We start from the raw sequence: 11,989 nt of genomic DNA, 5'->3' as shown, positions 1-11,989 counted from the left end.
TCGGCCCTTTTAATATTCCCTAAAATATCTCATTTTCCTAGGAGAGGGGTGAGTGCTGACTTCCTACACCTTGCATTTCATTTTTTTAACAACAAATGGCCCACCAGCAGGACAAGAAACCATGGATGGAATCTACTCAAGGACAAGAACAATCTAGAACTGAGGAAAAAATTCCTGATCAGTGGAACGACTTGCCTCCAGAAGTTGTGAATGCTCCATCACTGGAGTTTTAAAGAAGAGACTGGACAATGATTTGTCTGAAATGGTTTAGGGTTTCCTGCCTTAGCAGGAGGTTGGACTAGAAGACTTCCAAGGTCCCTTCCAACTTTGTTATTTCTGAGTCTTCTTCCATATTGCGCCAATTTCAAAATCAACTTAGCCTGGTTGAGTTCTGTCTGCCTCTTAGCTGGGCTGGAGAATAAAATAAATAAGCAAAAAGTCAACGAAGTGTAAGCCAATTAAAAAATAGAGAAAGATCTTCTCTAAGCCAAAGATCTAGTTGAAAAATCTACTTGTGGCTTTGAAGGTTCACTCTCTACAGTTCTAAATCTATTTTCAATTTTGCGCGGGATCTAGAAAGTTATAGACGCCACTGTTGTCTAACAATATTGATAAGCAATTGTTGCTATTGAGGAATAGTCTGGAGAACCACAACCACAACAAAATATGTTGGATTTATATATATGACCATCTTTCTTTTAATTAATTTTTTAAATACTTTTCATATGAATGTCTTTTTAAAAATTGAAATGTGATTATTTTAAAAAAAATAGGCATGTAATTTATAGCAGAGACTTCAGTCTGAACAGTAAAACATCTTGGCTATTTTGGGGACTTTCTGATCATCACTTGAGTTTTTGTGAGACTTTGCTAAATGAAAAATTCTGATTTCCCCCCTGTCTGCATTGATTCAAATAATGGTGTTATTCAGCAGTGGAGACTGGAATACTATTTTTTTTCCTATAGAAACAACACAGCTGTCATGGTTTGTCTTTGTTTTTATCATCATCATCATCATCATCTCTTTTATTCATTAAACATGAAACTCAGCCAACTGAACATTCAAAAATGCGTTACAAACACCAGTGACTGGTGCTAATGGTTGATACGGTTTGCTGATAGCGTCCTAGGTGTCAACCAAGGACCTTCTTAAAATATAAGATGTTCCAAGTAGCGCAGTTTTTTGCAGCTCCGCTGGTGTTATTGCAGGAAGCTGCAATTTGTGGATGTATCTTGTAAAATTCTTGGACATGGTGCCAAGTGCCCTGATGGTATCACTCTTACATGCTTCATCCATAGCCGTGTCGTTTCGATGGCCAGGTCGCGATATTTCATTATTTTTTCTAGTTCTTTTTCTTCGACTCTGGCATCTCCAGGAACAGCGATATCAATAAACGATACACTTCGGCCCTCTACAACCGTGATATCTGGCGTGTTGAGCTCCAAATGACAATCTGTTTGTATTCGAAAGTCCCACAAGATCTTCACCTTCTCATTTTCAACAACTTTTTCCACTTTATGTTCCCATGACTTTCTGGAAACAGGTAAATCATATTTTTTTTACATAATGACCAGTGGATTAATTTAGCAACTCGGTCATGTCTAGCTTTGCAATCAGTTTGTGCGATTTTGCTGCATTCACATATTAAATGTGAAACAGTTTCGACTTTGAAATTGCAAGTTGGCAGTTTGGGTTGTCAGTTATACTATGGTTATGTCAGGTGTGTTGTAGGCCAAGTGCCTGTCAGTCTGAATTCTGAAGTCCCACAAGATCTTGACTTTCTCATTTTCTAAAACCTTCTCAACCTGATGATCCCAGTGAATGATCTTAGCAACTCAGTCATGGCATTGTGGGTAGTCAGTTTGTGAAATTTTGCTGCACCCACTGATCAAATGGTTGACTGTCTCATTATTATTATTATTATTATTATTATTATTATTATTATTATTATTAGTAAATTGCATTTTTGAAAAGCTGTAATAATATAAACCACCACAAGATGTTAACCTTCCCCAACCATGAAATAGTTTCGAATTAATTCTAGAGAATCTTAAAAAAGAAAGCTTAAAACTTTTCATTGGATGCCAGTCCAGAGCGCATAAATATTACCTCAAATAATATTTCAGGCATAAAATGGCCAAATCTTAATTTTCTGTTCCAAAGTACGGTCTGTTTTATAGTAACTGAGCCTCTAACCTCAAATCATTTCAGGTTTATACATGTAAACATCTCCATTAGATAAATTCAGAATAAAATATAAACTGGTTGAAATGGAGATGTTCACTAGATAAAGAATAATAACAAATCGCTCATTTGACTGTATGATTTGTGGGCCCCATCGAGATTATAATAATGAAACTTTGAGGCAGAAAAATAGAAAATACAGAGAGTTGAAATAATCCAGGAATTAGATGGTTGTAAAACACCTAAGGATTAAATTTTGTGTACATGGATTGGGTATTATCTGAAAGAGAAGAGAAAATACAATAGTTCCCGACATCTGCTCCATTTCAGAGGGAATATAGAACGTTCATTACTTGGTTATTCATTAAGCAATATTTAACAGGACAAACGAGAGTTGCCATGGTAACGAACGGAAGGTTATCGCTTCTCATCTTATTTAATTTGATTAAATCCCCTCAAGCTTCTTCCAATTAGAGGGAAAAGCAAGAATGGCAATATTTGCCCCACATCGGATCCATATGGCCATATGCTTTTCTAAAGAGGCCGAACTACATCTTACATCCAAGGAGAGAAATTCTTTCTGGTGGTTGATAAACTTCAAATCTCAGCAATGGTCCAATGGGCTCCTGGGAATGGTTGCAGGATCCAATTTTGATTTGGGACCACGACTCTAGGGGACGGTGCTCATCTCCGTTTCAAAGCCAAAGAGCCAGCGCTGTCCGAAGAAGTCTCCGTGGTCATGTGGCTGGCATGACTCAACGCCGAAGGCGCACGGAGCGCTGTTATCTTCCCACCAAAGGTGGTTCCTATTTTTCTACTTGCATTTTTTACGTGCTTTCGAACTGGTAGGTTGGCAGAAGCTGGGACAAGTCACGGGAGCTCACTCCGTTACGCAGTGCTAGGGATTCAAACTGCTGAACTGCTGACCTTCCTGATCGACAAGCTCAGCGTCTCAGCCCCTGAGCCAAAGCGTTACTAAATTGAGGATTACTTGTGTTCAAATTGGGGGGACAATTTTTGTATATGCTTGGGCTTTTCCTTCTTCTTTTTATGCACATTTATTTTCTTTTTTCTTTTCGTCTTGTCTAGTTTTGCTTTGGTTCCATCTTCTATTTTCCCCTTTCTGGTAGTTTGCCTTTTAACATTTTGAATATATATATAAAACATTCTTTCAGTCAGGCATCTCTGCTTCTTCCTATCCAAAGAGGTGTTAAGTCTACATGGTTTTTTTTTCTACTGTTGTTATTTTTTAATCAATTAATTTAAACTTTCTAACCGCCGAAAAGAATAGTAATTGATCGAATTTAATTTCCTTGACCTTCTATTGCTTTCTTTGGCAATGATCTTTTAAGAAAGGGGTAGCCAATAAAATTGCGATATGACTCTTGATTCTTTTATTTCCATAATACTACAATAATATATGGTTTTAATAAAGAGGGTATTTACTGTCGGCAGCCTCCCTGCTACAGCAACAAAATACAGAGTCGTCTACCTTTTCTGGAATACATTAAACTTTTCCACTTTGTTACCAACCCATTAAACGTTGATAGAAATGGTTCAAGGAAGTTACTAAATCATTCTAGCCTGTTGTTGGCCTATTTTATGTCACTGTTAAATTAACGAATGGAGCGACACACATTAGGATAGTCAAGAATGATTCAAAGGCTGCATTATTTAAAGAAGGTACAATCATCTGAAAGTAAATTACGGAAACCAACCGTCTCTCTTTGATTATAGCTGGTTTAACCTCTGACTGTAGCTGTAGCATTTATGATGCATGTTTTAATAGTACCGTTTCACGGAGTTTTATTTCTATCTGCTTATCCTGATATTAAAGTTTCTAAGCTAGGTGTCTGTGGAGATTCTCACTCATCCAGGTCATGGTTGTCCCAAAGGTCATCCAGTCAGAGCTGAAGAAGCGTCTTGGATGAGAAGTGAAATGTCTTCAAAGAAAAATCAGAAACTCTTGTTGGCTCTTGGAAAAAAAGCATCTTTGGGACAACCTTGAATCTCCACAGACCTTAATTGGGGTATTATGTCAAGGTTCCAACTAACAGCCCCAATGAAAGAAGACTCTGTGGCTTGAGGTTCGTCAAAGTTTCGTTTTATTAGAGATGTCATATAGGCACATCTGGGAAAACCCAGATCTGAAAGCTTCCAGGTTTTCCCCACCCAGTTGAAAGTTCAAGATCTTGCCCAACACCCACAAGTCTATCCCATGGTCCAATCAATCCTTGCCACGACGGAAGAGTCCTCCCACCCACATCCGTCCAGGTGCAGGGAGAAGGCGACCTTGACTTTCTGAGAAGGAATGTTATTATGGCTACACATCATCCGTACTTTGTGTAAACTGCCCCTCCCATTTTCCCACAGTAGAAAATGTGGCAGGCCTGAAATCCAAAAGTAAAAGATGGCTTCCAGGTCTGACAGGTGGCCTCCCCTCAGAAGAGAAGTGTATTCTGTAAGGAGAGTAATGCAGGGGGTTAACATTATAGAACTAACCTCTTTATTTCTTGATTGTTGGTCTCATCTCGGTGTTCTTCTCTGTCATCTGGGTACTGCTTGCTGGTGAGAAGGTGTTTTGGTCTACCCCCCCCCCCTCTTTTTTTGACTTGTTGAATGTCTCTTTTGACAAACATCAGTTTTGCAACACATGGATAGATTTAACCATCGTTTCAACTGGGAAACCATGGCCATCCCGGACCGCGCAAAGTCCAAAAATGCTAGAGGATTACTGCAGGCTTGGCAAACTGACAAATTGGCCATCAGCAGACACATAGACATAAACAACTTCTACACATTGTGCGTACCAATGAAACCCCTCCCACCAACACTGACAAGGCAAGCCACCAGAACATAAATTGAGAAAAAACTCCATTCCGTACTAGCATTGATAATGTTAACCTAGTTATCTCAAGTCATCCAGGTCCTGGTTGTCCCAAAGGTGCTTTTTTCAGGAGTCAACTGGATTTTCTGGTTTTTCTTTAAAGACGTTTCCTTCTCATCCAAGAAGCTTCTTCAGCTCTGACTGGATCCTTCCATTCCCCACCATCCAGTTGGTGCTGAAGAAGCTTTTTGGATAAGAAGTGAAACATCTTCATCTCTGCGTGCCACTTGTGGCACATGTGCCATAGGTTCGCCATCACGGGTATAAGGTCTCCTACTTGAGCAGGAGGCTGGACTAGAAGGCCTCCAAGGTCCCTTCCAGCTCAATTCAGATCGATCAATTGATCGACATATGGTCATCGCAACATTAGGATAAAGCTGCCCTAATCTTGTTTCCAACCAAGACATCCCCAACATCTGCTCTGTACAACATGACCATCTGTCAGAATTTGAAATAAAGCAAGCTGTCAATCATTCCTCATATACCCCCCCCCCCAGCTCCTACCAATGTCATATTAACATGACTTTTCTGTTGTGGCTTATTTTCCTAGCTGCTGCCTTCTCGGAAGCCACGCCATTCATCATTTCCTGTATCAAGTGGATGGAAAAACAGACCTTGAATAGAGGATTTAGAAAAATTGCCCCTCCCTGCATTTTTTTCCTTGGGGGGGGGGAAGGTGAGAGAGGTCGAGAATTTTGCAGAGAAGCTGGCGGGACAATATTTACTGCAGTCACTGCCCCCAGGTTCAAGATTGCTCTGATTTAAGAGTTATGTGGGTAAACATCACTTGAAGCAAACCACAATCCGTGTCGTAAAGCTAAGGGCCAACTTCATTTATCAGAACAAGCCGAGATTAATAAAATGGGAAAATACAAATAGGGAAAATAGTAGTATATATATATTAACAGATAATACAGTTTATTATAACTAAAGAAATTAAACTTAGTAGATGGAAATTTAGGATTAGGTAATCTAATTGTATTATCAATATTAATAGGGTGTTAAAGTATAAAGGCAAAGGTTCCCCTCGCACATATGTGCTAGTCGTTCCCAACTCTAGGGGGCAGTGCACATCTCTGTTTCAAAGACGAAGAGCCCGCGCTGTCCGAAGATGTCTCCGTGGTCATGTGGCCGGCATGACTCAACACCGAAGGCGCATGGAACGCTGTTCCCTTCCCACCAAAGGTGGTTCCTATTTTTCTACTTGCATTTTTTACATGCTTTCGAACTGCTAGGTTGGCAGAAGCTGGGACAAGTCACGGGAGCTCACTCTGTTATGCGGTGCTAGGGATTCGAACCGCCGAACTGCCAACCTTTCTGATCGACAAGCTCAGCGTCTTAGCCACTGAGCCACCACGTTCCTTATGTTAAAGTATATTGTGAGTATAAAATATTAAGGGTTAGAAATTGTGGGGATTTTGAGATACACACCCAGGATGGATTCAATATTGTTAATATTTGGCTTTATTAGTAATCCTACACATTTGGAATATTGAAGTTATGGCGGAATAACGAACAATTCCTCTAAATATTAACATTAGTAATTTACTAGAGGATAACAAATACATGGCAGAAAGAAATGTTATGTTTAAATGAATTAACGGGAAAAATGATAAAGAATTATAAAGGGAGAATAGTCTTGTTGGAGTTGGAAGATTAGGATTACACATACTTATTTGTATTATTATTATTTTTTAAAAAAAGATTTGACCCAGTCAATGTACTGTCCACAAAATATGTGTGGTGTGAAAAGAAAATGCAAATAAAACATGGAAAACTGCAAATAAAAACAACAACAAGAAGACGAGATCACTTTTGCATTCATACTTGAATCGTAACGGCAACGACTGAACCATAAATATGCAGAGAAATTAGATGGGTTATTTTTATTTTTCTATGCCGTTTTTTTCTCAGATGCAGAATAACAATCGACGGAGTTCTCCCTAGAGATCGGCCACGTCCTTCCCTAGAAAATTGGCGACAGCAGGCTTAATTATCTTGGTATTTTCCAATGGGATTCAGTCTTTCCCTTGCTATTTTATTTGCATTTCTTGATATGGTTTTTCAAAATACGACACAGGGGAAAAAAACGTCGGCTCCGAACTAATTTTGCAGTGGTGGGTGTTTCAAAAGGAAGCCGTCTTATGGGCCGGTAAATATGTTTGGTTTATCCAAAGTGAAAATAGCTATCTTTCAGGCCTGGAAGCCATCTTTTGCATTGGGCCTTCAGCCCTGCCACATTTAATCCAGTAATAAGTCAGGAACAAACTTAGAACACACTAAATGCCAGGAACTGGTTAAAGTCAGCACTGGGAGCTTCTGCTTTCCAGTGCCTTTTATGTACCTCTCCACTATGGGTGGGTTCCGGTTTCTTTTACCGCCGGTTTGCTCAGGGATGCGCTTTGGGGCGGACGGGCACTTGATATGCACTATGCGTGCATGCGCAGAAGTAAAAAAAAATTCTTGACACAGTTGTTAAGTGAATCATTGCAACTGTTACTTTGGTAACACGGTTGTTAAGTAAATCTGTAGTATCCTTCCCCTGGAGTGGGGAGGGAATGGGGATTTTGCAGTATCCTTTCCCTGCCACGCCCACCCAGCCACGCCCACAGAAAAGATAGTGAATTTTTTTTTGAATCCCACCACTGAATTCTTCTCTCTCGGAGAGTTAACTACCATGTCTGATGATTCCACTTCGCTTCCCTACTCAGGCTCGTGTTTTCCCCCTGCTGAGAGTCTCTCACCTCTATAAACCTTTCCCCCTGAATTGCAACGTCGGTTAATAGTCAATGTTTTGCAAGCAAGCAAGCAACCACGCTAATATGGGGAGTGGGGTCGTTTTATGGCAGGGTCTAAAAGGGAAACTAAACAGTTTTTCAGCAGCGATCCAGAAACCCAGCTGGGAAAACGAATTATGCCGTTGATGAACAAAACGGTTATCAACCTTGCTGATATTGTGAAAAAGGGGTGGGGGGATTAGAGAGAGTTTGCTTCCATCTGCATTGTCTGTAGGTTTAAGGGCAGGTCAAAAAGCCCCTGAAGATAATATAAACTCTGCAGTTCATCCACATCTTACGACCACAACAGTCTCCCGGTGATTGGTCCAAAGTCAACCAGTTGGCTTTCATGGCTAAGGTGGGACTAGAACTCACAGTCTCCCGGTGATTGGTCCAAAGTCAACCAGCTGGTCTTTGTGGCTAAGGTGGGGCTAGAACTCACAGTCTCCTGGTGATTGGTGATTGGTTTTTAGTGACTGTGTGGGCGCAGTTCACCATAACTTGTTCTGCACATGCGCGAAGAACAATTTACAATTGAACAGCGCATGCACAGGTTGCGTGAGGGTTGCAAACCAGTAGTAAAACGGGCAGCAATGTGATGTGTATATATAAGCCAGTATTAATTGTCTAAAGGCACTGGGTGCTGTGTTTTGCTCCTGGGCTTATCTCAAACTAATAGTCACGCTGCCACGTTGACAACTTTTTCTTTAAAAAAAACAACCAAATACATCTTTTTGATTCATGAAATTGCTGGGGGATGATGAAGAAGAAAGTCATATCACCCTTGCATGAGTTTATATTCCTTGACGAAGAGGAGCTACGTTGACCAGCTGTTGCCTCTTCCAGCTGCTTGAGGGCATACCAGGAATTCGGCCAAAAACCTCTTTGCAAATGCTAGGGTTGGATTTGGAGATTTCTGCATTCGATCCGTGCTCTTGGCCACTGAGCTGTGTGTCTTGACATCTGGCAATTTTTAATCTTTGTTTAAAGTTTAACTTGGGTGCAAAGGCCTTTGAGTCCTCCGAGAAATTCCATTTTATTGAATAAACTCTAGTTCTGCAGCTTATCTCCGGAATTCTGCTAAATCTATCGGATTCAATCAATCCAACTTAGATAGTGATTCTCCTGGATGGAGAATGGCAAAGTGAATTCAAATTTAACCCTCACAATTTTGGACATGGATACTTGCTATAAATTAGAGCCTTCAGCCAGTCAATTAATAAGACCACACCTAGGATATTGCACCTGTCAAAATATTCATGACTGACAAAGGCATGGTAACAAGATCAGCCAATGAATAAGCTGTCAGTCAGGCTTACAGCCATCTTTTCTTTTGGAGGGGAGGTGGGGGTGGGGGCATTTTTGCCTTACCGGGCATGGGCCCTGCACTTACTTCGCATCCAAAATGGGCCACACAGAGACTCCTGGGAGTGGCAGGGCAGGAGGGGCGAGACAGGAGGGGCAAGATGGGGTGGGCGAGGCGGGATGGATGTGGCCAGCCAGGGGTGGTTTTTTGAGGTTCTCCGAACCGGTCCTAACGTTAGCTATGGGTTCTCCCAAACCCGGGCGAACCCGTAGCAGCCCATCCCTGGTTAGACTAGATGACCTACAAGGTCCCTTCCAACTTTGTTAATCTATCAATTGTTTCACTAATCTGGAATGCTCTAGCTGTTGGAGAAGTTCTTCTCGAACTGTAACAGCCTTCCATCTGCTCTCCTTCATCTTCAGTCTCCAATTCCAGCTCAAATAGGATCATTTTTTGTGGGGGGCATCTGTTATCGTGACTTGTTTGGAGAATCAAACCTGCCATTCCGTGCGGCAGATTTTATCTGCGTCTGTGCAGAAATCATATTAGTCTCATATTAGCAAAATATGTGGGCCACCCAGAGGAATTCTTGCTACCTCATTATTTGCCAAGGGGCAGCCAGCTACAGTATATAAATTAGCAAATTTCTGCATATTAATGCAGGACAAAATTGGTAATCCATCTCAACAGTGGCAGCTAAATCCCACTGTTTGAAGGTTATTATCTTTTTCGTATGTTAATACAGGCTTGATTATTCATGGTGTAATCTTTGGATTCCTTTAAGGTCTGTAGGCTACTTTAAGGTCCTGCCCTTTGGCCACAACAAGGTCTTCAGTTCAGTTAAATTCCTAAGCTTCAAAACTCAAAACCTCAACTAAAAGAAATGGAATCTCTGTTGCAATAATTTGCTAGGAAGTTTCTGAATATCTGTTCTGACTTAGGCTTAGGATAGAACAAGAAGCAATGGGTGGAGAATAATCAAGGAGAGAAGCAACCAAGAACTAAGGAGAAATTTCCTGACAGTGAGAACGATTAATCAGTGGAACTCCTTGCCACCAGAAGTTGTGAATGCTCCAACACTGGAAGTTTTTAAGAAAAGATTGGATAACCATTTGTCTGAAGTGGTGTAGGGTTTCCTGCCTGAGCAGCGGGATTGGACTAGAAGACCTCCAAGGTCCCTTCCATTATTTCTGTTATCTTGTAAAATGGATAGTAGTTTAAGAGAAATAGATTATTTATTCCTTATTATGATTTAAGTCGGATAAGGCATTAGGTGATAAAACTAAGAAGGGGAAGGGAATTTTTTTTTCTTTAGGCTTTTGCTGAACTAAATGTAGCTTCTAAGACCCTGCTGCTTTCATTGAAGCTCAGATCAAAAGGTCTCGTGTTTGAATCAAGGTTTTGTTTATGGTTGCGCTGCAAAGCTGATGATTGTGGTCTTCGTTTTTCGTCACCCACTGAGGCCCTGCACATTTTAATTAAAAAAAAGTTCAGAGCAGTGTCATGTTCTCTTCCAAATTATTTTTCTAAGAAACTGCAGGGACACGGGAGATGCGAAAGTGAGTATCAACGTCTACGGAGATACTCACACCATCCAGATCACGGTTGTCCCAAAGAGGCTACTGGACTTCCTTGGTTTTTCTTTGAAGACGTTTCGCTTCTCATCCCAAGAAGCTTCTTCAGTTCTGGCTGGATGCTGGGGGGATGTCCATCTGTATTTAAAAGGCACAGGCCACTCTTTTGAAGACAGCAAGGTCCACGTTTTGGACGGAGAGGACCGCTGGTTTGAAAGAAGAGGGGTCAAAGAGGCCACCTATGTCTATATTGAATAGCCCTCTCTCAACAGTATCCCACCCCCCTCTGTTGGTGGTTCTCGAGGGTTCGGGAGAACCTCTAGCTAAGATTCTGTGCAGTTTGGAGAACCCCCAAATCCTACTCTTGGCTGGCCTTGCCCATCCTGCCCCTCCCAGGAGTCCCCACACAACCCATTTTGGATGCAGGTAAGTCTTGGAGAGGGCAAAAAACGGGCCTACTAGAAGTTTGGGAAGGCCCATTTCCAGCCTCCAGAGGGCCTCCAGAGCCTGGGGAGGCCGTTTTCACCCTCCCAAAGGCTCAGGAAAAAACTCTGGAGCCAGGGGAGGGCAGAAATGCCTCCCCCCTACTGTGGTGCAGGAGGCGAACTAGGCCACACCCACCATGGCCACGCCCACACAGCAACTGAGTAGAGAGCCCCTTGCTAAAATTTTTGAAGCCCACTCCTGGATTCAACATCATCTATCTCCAGTCTACAACACAGTCCTTTCAACAGTTCCAAGAAGGCTCCACACCCATTTGTACCTCTCAGGTGACCCTGAGGACAAAGATAAAACCTCCAAGTGGCCTCAACAACCCTCTAAAAGGATGCAAATGACCAATTCTGTCTTCAAGGAATATCAATCTTTCCATTACACACCATCCAGTCAGAGCTGAAGAAGCTTCTTGGAGAAGCAAAACGTCTTCAAGGAAAAAAACAAAGAAAGTCCAGTTGCTTCTTGAAAAAGCACCTTCGGGACAGCCATGACCTGGATGACGGAGAATCTCTTCAGATGTTTAGCTATACAATTTGGGATGGACACGGTTTGAATGGTGTGGGAGTAGGAATGGATTTCCAGAGAGAGAGAAATGGCGGACTACAGGAACCATTTGCACCTCTCAGGTGACCCTGAGGACACAGGTAAAACCTTCAAGTGGCCTTGATGACCCTCTAAAAGGATGCAAATGACCAGCTTCCTCAAGGAGTATCAATCCTTCCATCCCCCACCATCCAGTCAGAGCTGAAGAAGCTTCTGGGACAA

The sequence above is a fragment of the Natrix helvetica genome, assembly GCF_964273705.1.
Source record: "Natrix helvetica genome assembly, chromosome: 6".
Classification (NCBI taxonomy): Eukaryota; Metazoa; Chordata; class Lepidosauria; order Squamata; family Natricidae; genus Natrix; species Natrix helvetica.
The sequence above is the reverse complement of the archived record's forward strand: the minus strand, read 5'-3'. Positions refer to the sequence as shown.